This window comes from Siphateles boraxobius, unplaced genomic scaffold (assembly GCF_051911475.1).
Source record: "Siphateles boraxobius isolate OS27281-9 unplaced genomic scaffold, OSU_SipBor_1 297, whole genome shotgun sequence".
Lineage (NCBI taxonomy): Eukaryota > Metazoa > Chordata > Actinopteri > Cypriniformes > Leuciscidae > Siphateles > Siphateles boraxobius.
This window is the reverse complement of record NW_027508916.1, coordinates 32,501-50,759: the sequence shown is the minus strand read 5'-3', so window position 1 is coordinate 50,759 and position 18,259 is coordinate 32,501. Positions and strand designations below refer to the sequence as shown.

The 18,259-nt window shown below is 38.6% G+C and overlaps 1 long non-coding RNA gene across 1 annotated transcript; it reads left to right on the top strand.

Annotated features, from left to right (window-relative positions):
- The first annotated feature begins 15,682 nt into the window (after positions 1-15,682).
- On the top strand, positions 15,683-17,180 carry LOC143756594 (uncharacterized). The gene is made up of 3 exons (XR_013210294.1): positions 15,683-15,850; positions 15,989-16,162; positions 16,248-17,180. It is a non-coding gene; the product is annotated as an uncharacterized LOC143756594 (long non-coding RNA).
- The last annotated feature ends 1,079 nt before the right edge of the window (positions 17,181-18,259 follow it).

The window sequence follows — 18,259 nt, the reverse complement described above, 5'->3', positions numbered from 1 at the left end:
AGATATCAAATCCATACCCATTAGAGCAGTTCCTGATTCCACAATAAAGAAAGTAGCAGAGTATTCTACATTGTCTTTAATAACAGTAGCTGGCATACAGCCTAGCACATTAATAGGCGAGCGCGAGTATGTAACTAGTTGCGCTGTCGATGGCTGCAAATGTGTACCTTTGAAGTTTTTTTCATACACAGATCGAGGCAGAACTGATACTGAAGCGCCAGTATCCACGATCAGTTCCACGTTTGCAAAGGACTTAGGCGTCTGGATGCCCACAGCACACTGTATTTTATTCTGCATGCTGGATCCTTGAATTAACAGTAACGTGTACTCGGGTAACTCAACTTCTCCAACTGTGTGCGTAGGAGCCGAACGACACACGCGTGCAAAGTGTCCCTCTTTTTTACAGTTTTTGCATATTGCTCTTGTAGCCGGGCACTCTCTTGCATTAGCCAAGTGTCCACTAGAACCACAACGAAAACATGCGCGTGTATGCGCAGCAGGTGCAGAAGATTTTGAAAGGGTATTTGCGGTGAACGTGGTTCTTTGTTGTTTGCGCTGAACGGCATTTTGTTGAACTTGGACAGCTTGCACTGGAAAACTCCGTTCCCCGATGACCTTTGTTTGTTCCGATGCAGACTCGACTTGGGTCGCAGTTGTAATAGCTTCTGCCAATGTAAGGTCAGGTCTTAAGAGCAGTCTCTCGCGAATTCGAGGATCCGACACATGCTCAATTAGCTGATCTCGAATCATGTCATTTGTATTAGGAAAATCACAAGTTGCAGCTAACTGTCTCAGTGCAGCAATATAATTCACTATAGACTCGTGAGCACCTTGCACTCGTTTCCGGAAATTATGACGTTCTACCACAACATTTATAGCAGGGGTGAAATGTGTACTCAACACAGTGATAGCAGACTCCAGTGTATCTCCAGTCTCTGGTAAAGTATAAAAAATCCTTTGTCCTTCGGTCCCTAAGCAATGAAGCAGCAAGGCTCTTTTCCTTGCCTCTGGCCAAGCATCACCTGTAGCTGCCACGACGAGAAGATAGTTGCGGAACATCCTGGTCCACGTTGTGAATGGAATGCTGGGCTCACCCGGACAAGGCAGAAATAACTCTGGAAATGGAGCGTTCAGTGCAGCCATCGTCACGCAGTATAGATGCAGACCACCTCGTCGCCAATTTGTTGTATTGTTACTGAATTTTACAAAAACAATAAAAGATGCGATGGCACAAGAATCCTTAGATGCTCACTCCTTTTAATCCAGATCGAACTCACATGTACATCTCACACTCTCTCTTGTATCTACACTGATCAATCGCCGTTCTCTATCTCCCTCTAGTGTTCAGTTCTTGTAATAACAGTTTATGTAGACACAACAGTATTCATAGATATTTCTAGTTTGTGGGAGTCCCGCGAATCGTTTTATTCTCCCACAACCAGCACACACAGAGTGAGTGCATTACCGGCCGCGCTCGCACTCGGCCATAAAATCTAGTGCCGTGCCGCACTCTATTGCGTTGGGAGTGCACGTCCTTATGCCTCAGTTCACCTCGACAAAGCACTCGCGGCGGCCAGTTTCGTTTCACAAAATGTATGTGGTATCGGGGCGTGGTATCGGAAAATTTTTATGAGTACGAGTATATGAAGACCGTATCGACCCGATCCCCGATGCCAGTATCGGTATCGGGCCATTTACATTTACATTTATTCATTTAGCAGACGCTTTTATCCAAAGCGACTTACAAATGAGAAACAATAGAAGCAGTTAAACTAACAGTAGGACAACAATACGCAAGTGCTATAACCCCTCTCAGTTTAACTTTAGTGCAAGTTTTCTTTTTTTTTTTTTTTCTTTTTTTTTTTTAGAATAGAAGAGAAGAGAAGAGAAAGTGTTAGTACTACTGAATCAAGTGCTGTCGAAAAAGATAGGTCTTCAGCAGTTTCTTGAAAGTGGCTACTGACTCAGAAGCTCTGGTTGAGTTAGGCAGATCATTCCACCAACAGGGAACAGTCATGGTAAAGGTCCGAGAAAGAGATTTTGTGCCTCTTTGAGATGGTACCACAAGACGACATTCGCTAGCAGAGCGCAAGTTTCTGGATGGCACGTAAGTCTGAAGTAATGAGTTTAGGTAAGAGGGAGCAGTGCCAGTGGTTGTTCTGTAGGCAAACGTCAGTGCCTTGAATTTTATGCGAGCGGCAACTGGCAACCAGTGCAATTTAGTGAGGAGAGGAGTGACGTGTGCTCTCTTTGGCTCATTAAAGACTACTCTGGCCGCAGCATTCTGGATCAATTGTAGAGGTTTGACAGAGCAAGCTGGAAGACCAGCCAGGAGAGCATTACAATAGTCCAGTCTGGATAAAACAAGTGCTTGGACAAGGAGTTGTGTAGCATGCTCTGTAAGGAAGGGCCTGATCCTCCTAATGTTGTGCAAGGCAAATCTGCAGGACCGGGCAGTTCTAGCAATGTGGTCTGTGAATTTCAACTGATCATCAATTACAACCCCAAGGTTCCTAGCTGACCTTGATGGCGTTATGGATGACGAGCCTAGCTGAATGGAGAAGTTGTGATGAAGTGTTGGGTTGGCCGGGACCACAAGTAGCTCTGTCTTCGGAAGGTTTAGTTGAAGGTGGTGGTCCTTCATCCAACCAGAAATGTCTGTTAGGCAGGCTGAGATACGAGCAGCTACCATTGGATCGTCAGGCTGGAATGAGAGGTAGAGTTGTGTGTCATCAGCATAGCAATGATAGGAAAAGCCATGTTTCTGGAGCCATCCCTATTTACTTCCTTGCTACAACGTACAATTAACAATACGAACTATTACAGGAAAACACATCAACGAAAAATAAAACATACTTACAGATTGTGGCCCGTAAACAACAGCTTCTGTTCTTAAAGTTGGAACTGCTCCATCTTTCAGGACAAGCCATTGTGCGAATCCTGCATTGAACTCGCCAAGATTGTGGAAGCTTTCCTCCGTAACATGTGCAGCACAGAGAGCGAGATTTGGGTAATAATTATCCATTGATCCCAACTCCCCCGACCCTAGGAAGGCTGAACAAAGTGGACCTGCAATCCGGGCACTGATGAAAATAACAGCGTTTCGACGACATTGCAGCGGCAACAACACTCCTATACCACAATAACTCTTCTCCAACGCAATATTCGTATTCTCGGAGGAGGGGTTTATTGGGGTTTGCTGACGTCAGCAACCCTGGAGGGATGTCGTGTAGTCCAAAACCGGCTGTTTGCTGTAGTCCTTAGAAATTGATTTCTTTAAAAGCAAATATCTCCGTTTGCTTTGAACTTTGAGCGCTGTAACTTTGCAGATGTTGTTTATGCTCAAACAGCAACATTACTGACTAACTAAAGTTAGAAAATTGAAATCTTGTTTTACCAAATCTTTAAAAAGGGCAAAAGCCACACATTGAGTTTTACTAATATAATCTTTATTTTTTACATTTTAAACCTTAGTATATTGATAAGTTAAATATAGAAAGACTGAAAACAAGCATGTGAACGTAGTAGAGCCGCAGTAGTAGTAGTAGAGCCGCCGCAGTAGCATCACTAGCCGGAGGTAAAGATGTATAAATGTATATACCTCCAGACCTCCTTCTGTGCCGTCTTGGGACCTTTCCACGGTCCTTGGGGCTCTGAAAGTTCCACCTTTTGAACCGCTCCAGTTGGTTGATCTTAAACCTCTCTCTCTAAAGACTGCTCTCCTGCTGGCACTGGCATCTATCAAGCGAGTGGGAGATCTGCAGGCTCTTTTCCGGGAGCCCTTCATGTTTGGAGTTTGGATTGGATGACTCCAGGGTCATCCTCAAACCCAGACATGGTTATTTACCCAAAGTGCTCTCAACCCAGTTTAGGGCACAGGTTATCACGTAATTAGCCCTTCTGCTGAGGATGGAGAGGCTAATCGACTCTGCCCTGTCAGAGCACTGAGAATCTGTCTGGAGCGTTCTGCGTCTTTTAGATAATCAGAACAGCTCTTTGTCTACTTTGGTGGCCGATCCAAGGCCGAGCATTTCATCGTCAGATACACTCAGAAACCCGTCAAAATAAAAGTTTGGTTTAACATGAAGAAATTACCACAGATATATCTTACTGGAGTGAAGCTATATTGTCATTTAGTTGCTCAAATGCTCAGTAGGCTACTAGTAGCCTACCTACCAGTAGTAGTGGGTTGGTGTTTGTATCAGTTCTAACACAGCTATTATGAGGTATCACCATATGTCATCATTCTTTTTTCTTTAGATTAGAAGATTATATGATATCAAGGGGAATGTCTATACTTAAAAATCCTGGGTGTTGTGACACTGTTTTTGCTTTTAGATCAACAAATAATAACCCAAAATGATTGTCTTGATAATGTCATGCATAAGACTTTTTTCCTGTCCTGGACTCGGTCTTGACTCGGACTCAAACCTTTTTGGACTCGGTCTTGTCTTGGACTCAAACCTCTCAAAGCTGGTCTTGAATACAGCTCTAACTAGAGGCATGGCCTTGTCTTGGGTTTGGTCCTCTGGTTTTCCCATTCAGGATATTTGTGATGCGGCCGGCTGGTCCTCGCCTTCCACATTTATAAAGTTTGCTACTTGGTTACTATCGTAACCTTAGTTCCCTGAGAGTAGGGAACGAGTATTGCGTAGCCAGCCGCACTATAGTAATCTGGCAAGTTGTCGCTTCAGTCATTTAAACCTGCTATAATGGCGCTTTTCGGGGGACTAATACAGGCTAAGGCCACGCCCCTTGGATGTGCAGTTACCGCAGCACAGCCAACGAGTGAGGCAGACACTCGCTGTGCAGCTGCAAAATGTGTTTTACATTTATAGGCTTCAGTAAATCGAGGAAAAGGAGTTTCCCCACTGCGAATAGCTACGCAATACTCGTTCCCTACTCTCAGGGAACTGAGGTTACGATAGAAACCGAGTAGGCACTATTATTGAAAAGGTACAAAACTGTTCTTTGAGGAAGACTATTTCTACCATCGTGTACCTTTTTTTTCTGAGAGTGAATTTTTATAAAATTGCTTTACTACTAAAACCATGGTTCATTTGTAGTTACTATGATTTTACTACAAAAACCATAGTTAAACCATGGTTACTACAAAAAAAAACATAGTTACTACAAAAAAAAAACATGGTTCATTTTTGTAAGGGAATTAAGCATGAATGTTACATTCATACATGTTACTTTGTGCCAAAAATGTTCTTTATCATGGCTGGAAATCCAGAGGTGTCAATAGGTTGTGTGTTGATTAGATTGGCTGGGCCCACCTATGTGGAGGAAAATAATTAGGCTTTGTTTGAATGGGGATAGTTAATTTGCCTGACAAATGTGTGACTTCCAATATAGTGCCTTACAAAATGTTTGTATTAGTGTCCTCCTGATCCATCCTTAGTCAAAGGTTCCCATATCAGTTGTCAGAATGACACTGTTTGCGTCTGTCAGAATTATCTTTGAGTATATATTTCCTTCTTTTTCCAGGGCAATATGATCTCAGATTGCCTCAGATTAGATGCAAGGCATGTAAAGCCACTTGAAATCCTGGAGTGGATGACCTGATCAGTAATGACTACTGGCAGGCCACTTCTCACTATTCAACTGTGTATGTGACAGATGTCCTTTTTTTCTTTTGAAGAGCTGAAGATGGCAGCTCCAGGGATGTTTAGCCAAGCATTTCTTAGAATGCTGGATCAACGCACTTTTGGCTTTGGCCTTGTAAGTATTTGTGGTAATAATTGCGTAACTCAAGAAATAATACTATGAGGGCATGATGATGATGATAGTACATGTTGTGGTTTTCAATCTTTCTGAAAAATAACTTCGCAGAGATCTTTGATGCCAGAAATAATTAGACTTTATTTTCGAACGCCGTCCCGTTCCATAGAACGGCGCTCTAACGCTCTCTGGCCCTCTGGCCTTCCAGTGCGCGCTCCCGAGTACATTTTGGTTCAGAGTTATATACATACTTCTTCTTCCAAAGAAGGTAACACACCCTATAGATAGTTTTGGGTAAAGGTCTTTTACCATGTGACTTCTCAGAATAGAATTTTCTGCAGCAAACAACATTCCATTCAAGGTCTTTCACATACACAGAGGAAATCCAAAGTCACAGACAGAAGAAATAATTGTGTCCAAATATATAGCAAAATTACTTGTTTTCTAAATAATAAAATCTTCTACATTCCCTCCTCTGAGGCTTATTAAGCCTCACATTCACTATCTTTTTTCCAGAGTGTAGTTTCAAAATCCAGCTCCCTCAGTTATGCTACCTAGTGACTCAATTGAGTCACTCATTCTCCTTTCCAATTACTGGATTAAGCCACCACACTCCGGAGGAGCACTCGAGCCAAACATCTTCTTCCATACATTTTATTTCTTTTAGTTGTTCTTTCTTTTTTGTTTAATGGAAAAAGTAAAAAACTCGAATTCTCCCTAATCAAAATTAAACCAAAGAATAAGACAGTGTTATAAGTGTGTGTATACATTTGGTTCAGCATTGCCTGTTATTGACACAGTTATGTAGAGTATGTCAAACATAAAAGTCTCTTATACTATTGAAAGTTTTCTTGTGGTGTAGATATCCTCTAGGGTCTGGCTCATCAATCATCTTCTTCGTCCTCAATTCCTCATTTACTGGAATCAACATCCAGGGTTTGTAAATATCAATTTGGTTGCCCTCTCAAATTAGTTTTCATTATCTTTTTTCTGCATTTTCATTCGTTTAACCGTGGTTTTCCAACTAATGATCTTAATATACAAAGTACACAACAGAATAATAACCCACTTTCAATATCCCTAATTGAGCATACCTTAATTTTCAAAATTTTTCATTAAGTTTTCCTTAACTTTTGCTCTTAAGTTTTTCTTGACTCAATCGTAATTGCAAAATTTTCCTCCCTGCACAATATTATTTAGTAAAAGTGCAACACTGATCACCAAACATAAGTCATTCTACTTTTTTCACATAATTGTTTTTCTCCTAATGCAGACAAAGCATTATAATAAATATCTGCTTATTATAGTAGTTTAATTAATTTATTATGCATTTTTTTTCTACTTGATCCATATGGCTATTAATTCAAAATATGGCTGGGTAAACATAACTATCATTTCTATCGCTTTTTATGAAAGAATATCAATTCTTAAATTCGAAGAATCCATCTTTTAGTCAGTCAATTTTAGTGAACAGAACACTTTACACCTATCTAATAAATTGCAATACATTTCACTTACTGTCTGTTTTATTACCAAATTTAAACAATAAATTCCATTTTGACCTTTTTAATCTCGCGTGTTGCTTCTCATTCTCATTGTAGCTCCTCAGTTCAAGACTAAACTGAATACATTTTCTTCGTTTCTACTAATTTCTAAATAAACTATCATGAATAAACTAATTATGTGTCATGTAATCACTCTAACTAAGAAAGCTTCAGAGCAATGTTACATTTATCTCATAATAGTCATTCAATAAACTTATTAGACAATTAGAAAAATAACTCTAGCAAATAACTTTTTGCACTCTTACATATTCCTTATATGTACATTTCTTTTTCAGTATATCTAACAATCTAAAAGTTTTTCTATCAACCTTTTAAACCATTAGCATTATATCTTATTTATTATTAAAACTTCCTTGTGTTCGTATGCAACTTATTTTTAATCTTTTATTTTTCTCTCTAGTTTACATATAATCTGACCTTATTTCTGATAGTTTTTCAATCTAAGGATTACTTCTCTGTTAGAAATTTAATTTCTGTTCCTGCCCTCCTCTGTTGATTTCATTGCTTTTACCCATCTATATCATGTCCACATGGTATACTGATATATGGCCTATTTTTGTCGCTGTTCTTTTCTTAACTTTGTTTTTGCCACAAATTTCACAAAACTTTGCAAAAAATGCTTTTTAATTTAAAATGCCTTTAATTTTTTAATTTCCTTATCTTACTCCCCCCTTTGCGCACTGGTTTAAAACCATTGCGCATCTGGACTGAGAATATTCAAAAGTATTCATTGGTTCAACAATCTGTCCTTCATGTGAATGCCAAATATCTATTCTTGACCCCCCTCTGGTGCCATTTAGATTGTTCACAAGGGCCTGTTTGTTATTGGATTTTAATAAGTTCTTGTAAGTCTATAAACTTTCTATCCTTTCTATCAAGCACTACTTGATATCATTTTAATTAATCAATTGCATTTTGAATCAAATTGTATTCTTATCAATTAAAATTAAAATTTAATATTTGTTAATACTTGCTTTAATTTCAACTGTAGCCTTAAACTAATTAAGTATACCCTTGTATTGACAAGTTACATCTGAGTACCCCTTAAGATTTATTTTAAAGTTATTTTTAGTTCTAATTTTTTCCTTCATTAATTGTCTTAATTCCCACTATGCTATATCAATTTCTTAAATTAATTGTTAACATTATTTTAGTTTCTTTTCTTAATTAGTCATTATCATTGTTTTCTATGTAGCGTAATATATTTTTCTCCTCAATAATTTTTTTTTTTGATGGGGTTATTATTAAGTTGCTACTGAATCTATTCAAGGGCTGAACATCCAATCATAGGAAAGTTGGTTGATGTTGACTATTGTTTGAGCTTGTACTCATCTCTGTTGATTCTCTCTTCTTTGCACAGTTCCTCTCATTACTGTGTTTCTGGTCAAGTTTGTCTTTTCTTCCATTCATGATTTGATCATTCTGTTAACCTTGTCATCAATCATTACATCTTTCACCAGGGTGTCTCCAGTGAGTCGTTCGTTGCAATGGACTCTTTCTCTCATTGTCAGCATGTCCTTGATCCCTCGCTTCAGTTGTGGGGGGTTGCTGAAGTCAGTTGGTTTATTTTAAGTTGAGAGGCATGGACTCAAATGTCACTCTGTTGATCACTTCTTCTGAAATTACAAAGCATAGTTACTGGTTCTTTTTGTTAGACTTGTCCCAGAATCCTTCCTGGAATTGAGCTGCTGCTATCTGTAAATTAAAGCTTAATTATTTTTGTTAGTGAAAACAACATGTGATTTCAATCATCTGCTCATCTGTCCCATTGTACTTCTCGCTGTTACCTGTAGAAAGGTCATGTGGGCTGAGTGGTGTTCTTTCTGCTTTCATTAACAGCAGGACTTTAATCCATATATTCCTATTTGTTTTTCATAAATTTGACTTTTCATCATTATTTGCAACTTTTTGCATTTTTCTTACAATAAATTTCAATGTACTCTTATAATTAGTCAATTCAACTCAGTTATCTCTTTGTCTTGAGTTCCACTATCAACCCACTATTTATTAGGCATCTTGGACAATACTCAACCCACTTTGACAAAAGTTACAAGACAATATTTCATACTTTTGACAAAGATCAGCTCCATCATGATATGCTGAAAAGAAAGGCAGACGTGTTATGCTGCAAAGAAAGGCAGATATGTTATGCGCTGCGCAAATGTGGCACTGTTTTTTCTATTTTTAGTTTTCTCTTTTCATTCTTTGATTTTTCATATTGTTACTTCAGTTCCTGACCAGGAAATTTAACCAAATCCATCCATGGTCATTATTTTACTGGGCAGATTTTGCCCTGTGGGCCCACATGTTAAATTTTAAATACAGCTGTATTGGCAAAATAATTGATTTGCCTTAGTGTTTCTTCAAACATCATCTCTCACTCATTCACACTCAGTGTCTCTCTCACACACGCTGGCCAGCATACATTCTTGCAGGTTGTGCTCTAAATGTGGCATCCTATAATTTTAGCCAAGGGTTGATCAGGTCAACACAGCTATGTGAAACACTACTGAGAAGTGTCAATGATCATAAGGTTTAGTTTAACACCGTTGTTATAATCCTTTTTTTCTTTTTACAAATTCTAATAGACTAATTATTTTAGAATAATAAGCCTGCCAATTGTAATTTTTCAAATGCATTTTGTCATTTGTTTTTCTGATTTTTCCTATTCTTTTTTGTTTTTTGCTCATGAGCTGCTTTAAGAAATAAATTGGAGATCTCTGCGTAATCTTGGATCCATGGCCAACAACATTTCCATCTCATTATCCCAGTTTTGATGGCATTTTTTGCGATTTCATAATTTTGGACTTTTGGAGTAATTTTTTCTCCAATCTATCTATAAAAAATTATCAAAACAAAATGGAGTGACCAGTATCATTGTTTTGTAAACAATAATAATAATTCTTTGACATTTTGCGTCTATCTTTTTCTTTGCTACAGAATCATTTTTCATCCTTTTAGCCCTATAATTGTTTAATATAATAGCCCTCACTATAACAAATCCAGCCTCAGTTTGAACTATTTGGTGAGTTGAGCACCCACTTCTCTCTTTCAGTGTATTCTCTTTCTTTTTTATATGGCTGGACTTGAACCTACTGGAAAAGCAGAGAGGGTTAGTTTAGAAGAGAATATAAAGAATTGCTTATGAGACCAGTGAATAATCAGAATGAATAAAGTTAATATAATAACTAAATTTGAAGCAGTCTCTAGAGTGATCATTGAAGTTGCCACACCTGTGTTGCCCGTAAGGGAAGGGTTTCGGTCAGTTCTTCTGTTTTTAGATGATCAGTCTGTTGAAGCTTCATGGCTGTCGCTCTGCATGTGTCGTCAGCCTAGCTGTCACTCAAGGCTTGGTGTGGTAGACTGTATATTGGCTCTGTTGTTTCTCTGCCTCTGCTGAGTTTGGGCTTTTGATAGATTTTGCCTCAGCTTTGCATCTCAGGATTTTCCTCTTGTCCTCAGGAAAAAGTCTCCAGTGAAATAGTGAAAGTTTCACCTTTTCCAGCATTAAATCAGTCTTTCTCCATGCCAGTTTTCCAGAGAGTGGTCATCTTCAGAAGGGGAGCTGAAAGCCCCTCACCCACTCTTCTTCTTCTCTCTGCAGTCGTCTTGGACCTTTCACCTCTTCCATTCGACACTGAAGCCATCTGAAACTTGAACACTCAGAGAGCTGCATAGATCAAATTAGTCTTTATAAATATTTGTTCCTGAGCTATTAGCTTTTTATCTAAATTCCACTTTTAACCATCTTTTTCCTAGTTCTTTTATACTATATAATAATCACTGGTTGACAACAGCAGTTCTCCCATTCTGTTTTTAGTAAAGCAAGTTCTTCGTTGCATGGAAAAAGCAAGCTATTTCTTCATTGCAATATGAGCAATAATCTAACTTTGATTTTCTGAGTATAATACAATTAAATAATTTTCCCTATCATAAAATCAGCCTTCAATCTTTCTCCTATATTTGCATGCTGTGCTCAAAATAATCTAACATGGTGAATCAACTTTTCCTCACCCATTTCCAACAATTCACATTTACTACAATTCTAAGATTGCTGTAAATTATTTATGACTGTTGAAACTTGGTCACCCAATCTTGTTCACTTTTAGCACACTGCACAAGTTATTTTTTCCTAGCACAAACTTAATTATCTACAATGGAATAATTTTTCTCACTTTGTCTTCAGGGATAATGAGATACAAATTTTAGACGTCTTCAGATATAAGATAGAATATATTAAGCATGTGCATTTTTATTTATTTATCCATTAATATATATCAGTCCATTTATTAATATATATTTTATACTTTAACTTATTTATACTACAATAATCTGCAAGACTAATATCTTGAAACAATTGTTTTCTTTTACTATTTCCTTTACTTTTAATACCCATTTATACATTACTTGTCTCTGAAGCACATTCACACATTCCTTGTCCCCTATTTTTAACCACAGGCACAGTCAAGCAGACACACAGGACAGGATCCTACATACACACACAGAGCTATATTCTACTCACAGTGTTTCTCACTGTTTTTACAAACAATACTTCACTGAATAACTTTAAACTATCACAGACCTCTGCGATTCAATTTAGCTTACCCGAGCAGTCCATTGTCATTCCTATAACAATGCGGTAACCATAAGCTAAACTTATCTGTGCGCATGCTATCTTATTATCCTTAATAAGAAACACAGATAAAATACCTCATAACCTTATGAGTATCGTTATGCCTTAACGAGCAGAAAATTATCACAGTCCTCTGCGATTCACTTTAGCTTCCCTGAGCAGGCCATCGTTATACCTATAACAATGCGGTAACCAGAAGCTAAACTTATCTGTGCGCATGCTATCTTATTAACCTTAATAAGAAACACAGATAAAACTGATAACCGTATCAGTATACTCATTATCCTTAATGAGCAGAAAATGATTAACCTTAATCATTAACATTTACCATTATCCTTAACAGTAAATATAGAAAAACAACTGATTAACCTTAACCAGTACACTTGTTAAACTTAACAAGCAAACATCTCAAATCCTTACATACGTATGACAAAACCTTTAGCGGCACATCAGCAGTACCAATATTCATACAACCTGCATCAGATTATATAAACACTGGCAAACACTAACGGGAGCTCCGCCACACTATAACACAGTACTTGACATCATCAACAAACAATAGACACTTATTTCTAGAATCAAAGATCCTCTTTTCAATTTTTTAGTTCTTTAAACTTGGAGAAGCATTTTAAAGGGTCTTACCACTCTGGCTCACTGGTGACAACACATACTTTTTCAAAAGCAAAAATTTGCTCACCTCAAAGTACAGTGGCCACTGTTGTCTGTGTCGGTCACCAGTGTTGCCTTTCGTGGTTCCTTCCGCTTCAACCCAAGTCCCATCTGGGGTGCCAAATGTTGTGGTTTTCAATCTTTCTGAAAAATAACTTCGCAGAGATCTTTGATGCCAGAAATAATTAGACTTTATTTTCGAACGCCGTCCCGTTCCATAGAACGGCGCTCTAACGCTCTCTGGCCCTCTGGCCTTCCAGTGCGCGCTCCCGAGTACATTTTGGTTCAGAGTTATATACATACTTCTTCTTCCAAAGAAGGTAACACACCCTATAGATAGTTTTGGGTAAAGGTCTTTTACCATGTGACTTCTCAGAATAGAATTTTCTGCAGCAAACAACATTCCATTCAAGGTCTTTCACATACACAGAGGAAATCCAAAGTCACAGACAGAAGAAATAATTGTGTCCAAATATATAGCAAAATTACTTGTTTTCTAAATAATAAAATCTTCTACATACACATGAACATTTGCACTGTTTAGGAAAAAAGTTGTGTTAAATTTAGACCCTTTGTAAACAACCATAAACTCATGTTCTCTCATCAGTCATGCAGTTTGCACTGAGACATTTCTGAAAAAACAGGTCATTCTGAAGATCTCAACTTCAACTCCATTGGCTACAGACTTTGACATCTTCTACCCAATATCATTTCCTGATCCCAGAAGTGTTCCCTTGGATTAATGGGCCAAACATTGCACAGACTTACTTCTAAACAATATGGAGAATGTTGTAGCCCTCTTTGCGTATAGATTTATACTGAATGTCACACAATATCCTGCATCTTTAATGGCCAGGTCTCCCCAATACACCAGTGTATAGTGTATGAGTGAAGTTTACACATTGTTTATTTCCTTTGATATGTATTCTAAAGAGTGGTTACGAAATTAGTACAAACATCAAGAAATGTATCCATTTAGAGCATTTCTCTTATTTGAAACAGAGCGGAAACATCACAGCAGACAGCTTCCGCAAAAGCTTCTTGGAGTGGGAGGCTGTCTGATTCGAATTGGACAAACTATACCAGGAGGACCACTTTGACTGCCCAGCGTGCAGCCCAGACATGCTTGCAGTATCCATTGATGGAAACCTCAAGCACTACAGATTCAAGAGTGCAGCAAGGTACTTACAAATCCTGTGTGTGCATCATATGAATTTTTAAATGAATATTTAAAGTTAATATGTATCTCTCTTATTTAGATTGGAGGAACAAGCCATCTTTGATGGCGTGTTCATCACGAATGATGATGATGTCGCAAGATTCGTGGACTATGTCCATACCTCAACCAGTCATGTAAACTTGCACAACTTCACTATATTTACCTATAAAACACCACGTCCTAGAGAGGACTTTGTTTGAACAAGTTTGGACTGTTAACTATCTTCCATGTTTTAGGTCTCTGGAAGAGGTGTCTGTGGAGGGCAGTGGTCAGCGGCGCGTGAAACGTCTCAGAAGTCCTCAGGAAAAACAGACGAGAAGGGTCTGGACCTCGCTGTATGTGGTCATGTGGTTCTCCTTCGTGCCCTCAATATGTTCAGGGGTGAGATTTTTGCCTACCCCCTGTACCTCCAAAAGCAAATGGCCTGTAAGCCAGTGACATTTTTCGCTATGGATCTGGCATGCAAGTACTGGCCTTACCTCCGGAGAGTGACAGAGAAATGCCCTGAGCTTCAGGATCTCCTCACCATGAGGCCATTTCTTTCTGTTTTTCATGCAAATGTCATGATTTCAAATGTGAGGTAAGAAAAAATGATTGTCCATGACATTTTCTTTCCCCTAAAACCTGCATAAGGTTTTTGCCACTTAGATTTTGTTTTTTTTTTGTCTTTTTTAAAGGTAAAATGGAGTGGAGCATATCAGGAGGGGGCTGGTTCGACTCTTGGGGAAGAGGTGGAGCAGTGCAACGCCTTCCTCTCGAGGATTGCTGTTACCGCAAAGAACATGTCAAAAGCAGGTAAGGTAACCAGTACATTTTGATCCTGATGACAATGGTGAGCCACTTTGATTCTGAAAATATAAAGCTCAGAATATTCGACACAAATGGATGGATCGATTACAATGCCATCATCCTATTTTATTTGCAGGACACATAGACATGCTGACGGTCATGGCCATGCGCTGAAACCAGCAAAAGTTTGACAACTTGGCTCCCACCCTTGCCCGCCGATATCGGAAGGTAAAGACACCAGTTTTCCCTTATGCAACATGCATAGCGATATTGTAAAATAAAGTGGCATATATTAAAAATATAGGGAAGACTTGCCCAGATGTTCTTCAATACAATTAAATATAATGATGGTTGCATGTGTACTGTCAATTGTATTTTTCAGTGTCTTGATATAAAATATTAAAAGTTCATACCACATATATTGATAGTCCACATATATATGAATATACTGTATATTTAATCAGTGTTGTATGTGGTTTTCTAACAGTGAAGGTACTTTACAATCCTTATCAACAATAGTCAAAGTTTTTTGCCTCATTGTCATTTGTGTTTGAAGGCCACAATAGCCCTGCAATGCCAGTTGCATAACCTGGAGGCCATGAAAACGGAAATGGACATCACAGACAATCAACTGGAGAGCTGGATCATTGATATAATGAGTGGCCAGAAGGTAGAATATACTGTTTTATACTGTTTGATATGGTGCTTGATGTATCACTTCTGACTAAGCTTGGCTGCAATTCCAAAGAGGCTCATTGTAATCGTAGTCAAAGAGCACATACTCTGATTGCTGATGACGTGTGGAAAAGATGTGGACAATAAAGAACCTAACTAACCTAACTCTACTCAACCTTAGCTACAAGTGTAGCCTCAGTTACAGAGAAATATGAACATATTGTTGAGGCATACACCAGAATTAATATTTATGGATGGAATCAAGAATCATTTTACTTATCTCTTCATTTCTTCCTCTCAGCAACAACATCCCCAAATGATGCTGATGTTGCCGCTGTTGCCAGCCGAATTGAGGAGCTGGTGGCAAGTGTTAAGAGGAGGTCCCAGCGTCTTTATAAAGATAGTGACGGATGCAAAGGACGTGCCCGGATCCGGCGAAAGATCAGGGAGGAAAAATAAATGTAAATTCTGTAGTGGAAATGTATAACACCTTGGTTCCTAATGCAGAAAAACTGACCTTGGACACCATTCTATCTGACCAGATTGTTTGGCCATGGCAGCTTACACACGGTGGTATGTACACAATTGTGTTGACTATGTGAAATAGTCACATAGTGGCACAAAATCTGTCATGCCTCGATTGTAACCCCAGAAAATCTTTAAATACTAATCTTAAATACAACCGACTTATGTTTCATCAATGTAATCCAGACTCTGTAGATCTAAGGACAAAGAGGAAGGCGTTCGACATAGTGATGGCAGTAAGGAGACTTGAGGAGGAGAAGAGGATTCTTATTGCAGAGATGAACAAGCATTGGACGTTTCTTTGCACCCGTGCAGACACCCTGAAGCAGATGTCATCCCAGCTTTCTAATGTGACATCAGGTATGTATTGGTTATACTTGGCATACATTACAATATTTCTGAAAGTTTCTAATTAATAAAGGCTCAACGTGTTTTAACATGTAAGGTGAGATGTGGGGCCTGCTTCAAGATGGTATCCAAGGTCTACAGAGCTTGACGATGAAGTACAAGCAAGCAACAGCCTGGCAAAGCATGCAAAGAACTGTTATGTTCAAGTCCTGACTGAAACAGAAATTCACTTTGATAGTGATTCTGAGGAATACCATACCAGTAGTGACTCTGAGCAAGATTAAACATGGCCAGAGTCCTTGTTTATGCTGTGGTGTGCGGGGGAGGCAGCATTAAGAAGAGGGCCGCTGGGACAGGCTGGGAAGGAATGCTGGCTCTGTGTTTGGCATGGAGCTGGAGTTAATCATTTAACAAACCGAGGATCATTTGCAGTAGAAGGCTTCTGTCATGTTCAACATTGAGGAGGTCCTTTGTCCCCAGGGCAAACCAGCAACTCAATGTCACACAGAAGGGTAGGGGAGAAATGGACTTTTCAGCATGAGTCTCTCGCTGCCCCAACCATCACATCACTTTGTCTATTGTCTAGTATCCACTATCCATTTGACTGTCTTGCAGGCTACATTAGCCCCTCTATACATTCTGGAGTGTGGTCCCAACATTTACCCCTGTTGGCTTGTATAATCTTTTTTTTAAATTCAATATACGTTTCTGTTGTTCTATTTATCTTATCTTCTTTATATTGTTTTTGTTAAGCAATACTATTATGCTCACACTCTTGTTTTTTCCATAGTCATATTTAACTAGCTCAGCTTTGCACTGATTAAATCCCTGCACTGTTAACTTTTACACTACCACCAATGCAAATCACTCCATATCTGCCCATCATGTATCACAGGGTCAGTCCCTACCAGGCCTTTGTAATCACTTGACATGCTCTTCACTTTTTATATTTGTCTTTGATTTTTGTTATGTGTCTGAGCTATGTGTGTTGTTTTTGCGGTTGTATAATCTAATAAATGCCTAAAATGTGGTGTGTCGTCTTAAGTACAGTGTCTACGATTTCCAGGTGGAAGAAGACATTTCATCAAAACAGTTTCCTCCATCTCCTAGATCCATCTGACATGGATACACAGATAACATTTATTCACGAGATCTTATCATGGTTTATAGGTATTTCTTTTAATGTTATTACTTCGGTCTTATCGACAGGGAAGCTGGATTGCTTTGTTTATTGATATTTTTAAAACTATAACGCTGCATCTATCAACATTTATTTAGATGTTATCATGGTATTCATTACTTTATTTTAATAATATTATTTCGGTCCTATTACCGGTGAAACATTACAGTCTGCTGCCTATAAGATAGAACACTACAATATGGGCTGAGCGGGGGGCATGCGAAGCCCATATCCTACAATGCAATGAAGGTCATCGGGTCTTTAACGCCAGTATCGCCTCAATGTACATATTTAATCAGTGGTTTTGTCACCAGCAACAACACGTTGCTCAGTTTTGAACTTTTTTATAGTTTAGTTAAAGCCCATTCACGGCAGACAGCAGAAAAACAGAGGAGCCGAACATGTCCAACCATCCACCATGGAAGAACTACAAGTTACACTAGCTTTGTAACAGGTTCTGTGGCGTCTCTCTAGTGGAAGTTGTAGTTTTAAAATATATTGGTATATTTCTCATAAGTAGTCTAGAAGTTGGCAGTGTAGAATTTTGGATACACCCTGGGTTGTTTTGGGATGGGGAACACACTGGAGTCATCAGATTTTAAAAATCTAATCGTTAAATCGGTCAAAATAGCTTATTACCATATTTGACAGTGCTTACATTGGATAAACTTTGGAGACCATATCTACAAGACAGCAGAGGTCCAGAGCTTTCTATAACAGCTGGTCCTATGTGTGTAGCACTTCTGTTGCTAAATGACAAGCCTTAAAACATGTACTGGGTCCAAGGTTCTAAGATTTATTTTGGTACAAAAAAGATGACAATAGCTTAGGAATTGACTGAATTACCAGGTTTTGGTGCAGTTTTTGGTTGGAATAAGGCCTCACGTGACGCCTGTTCTTTTGAGCCTATAGAAGACTCAGACTTTAGG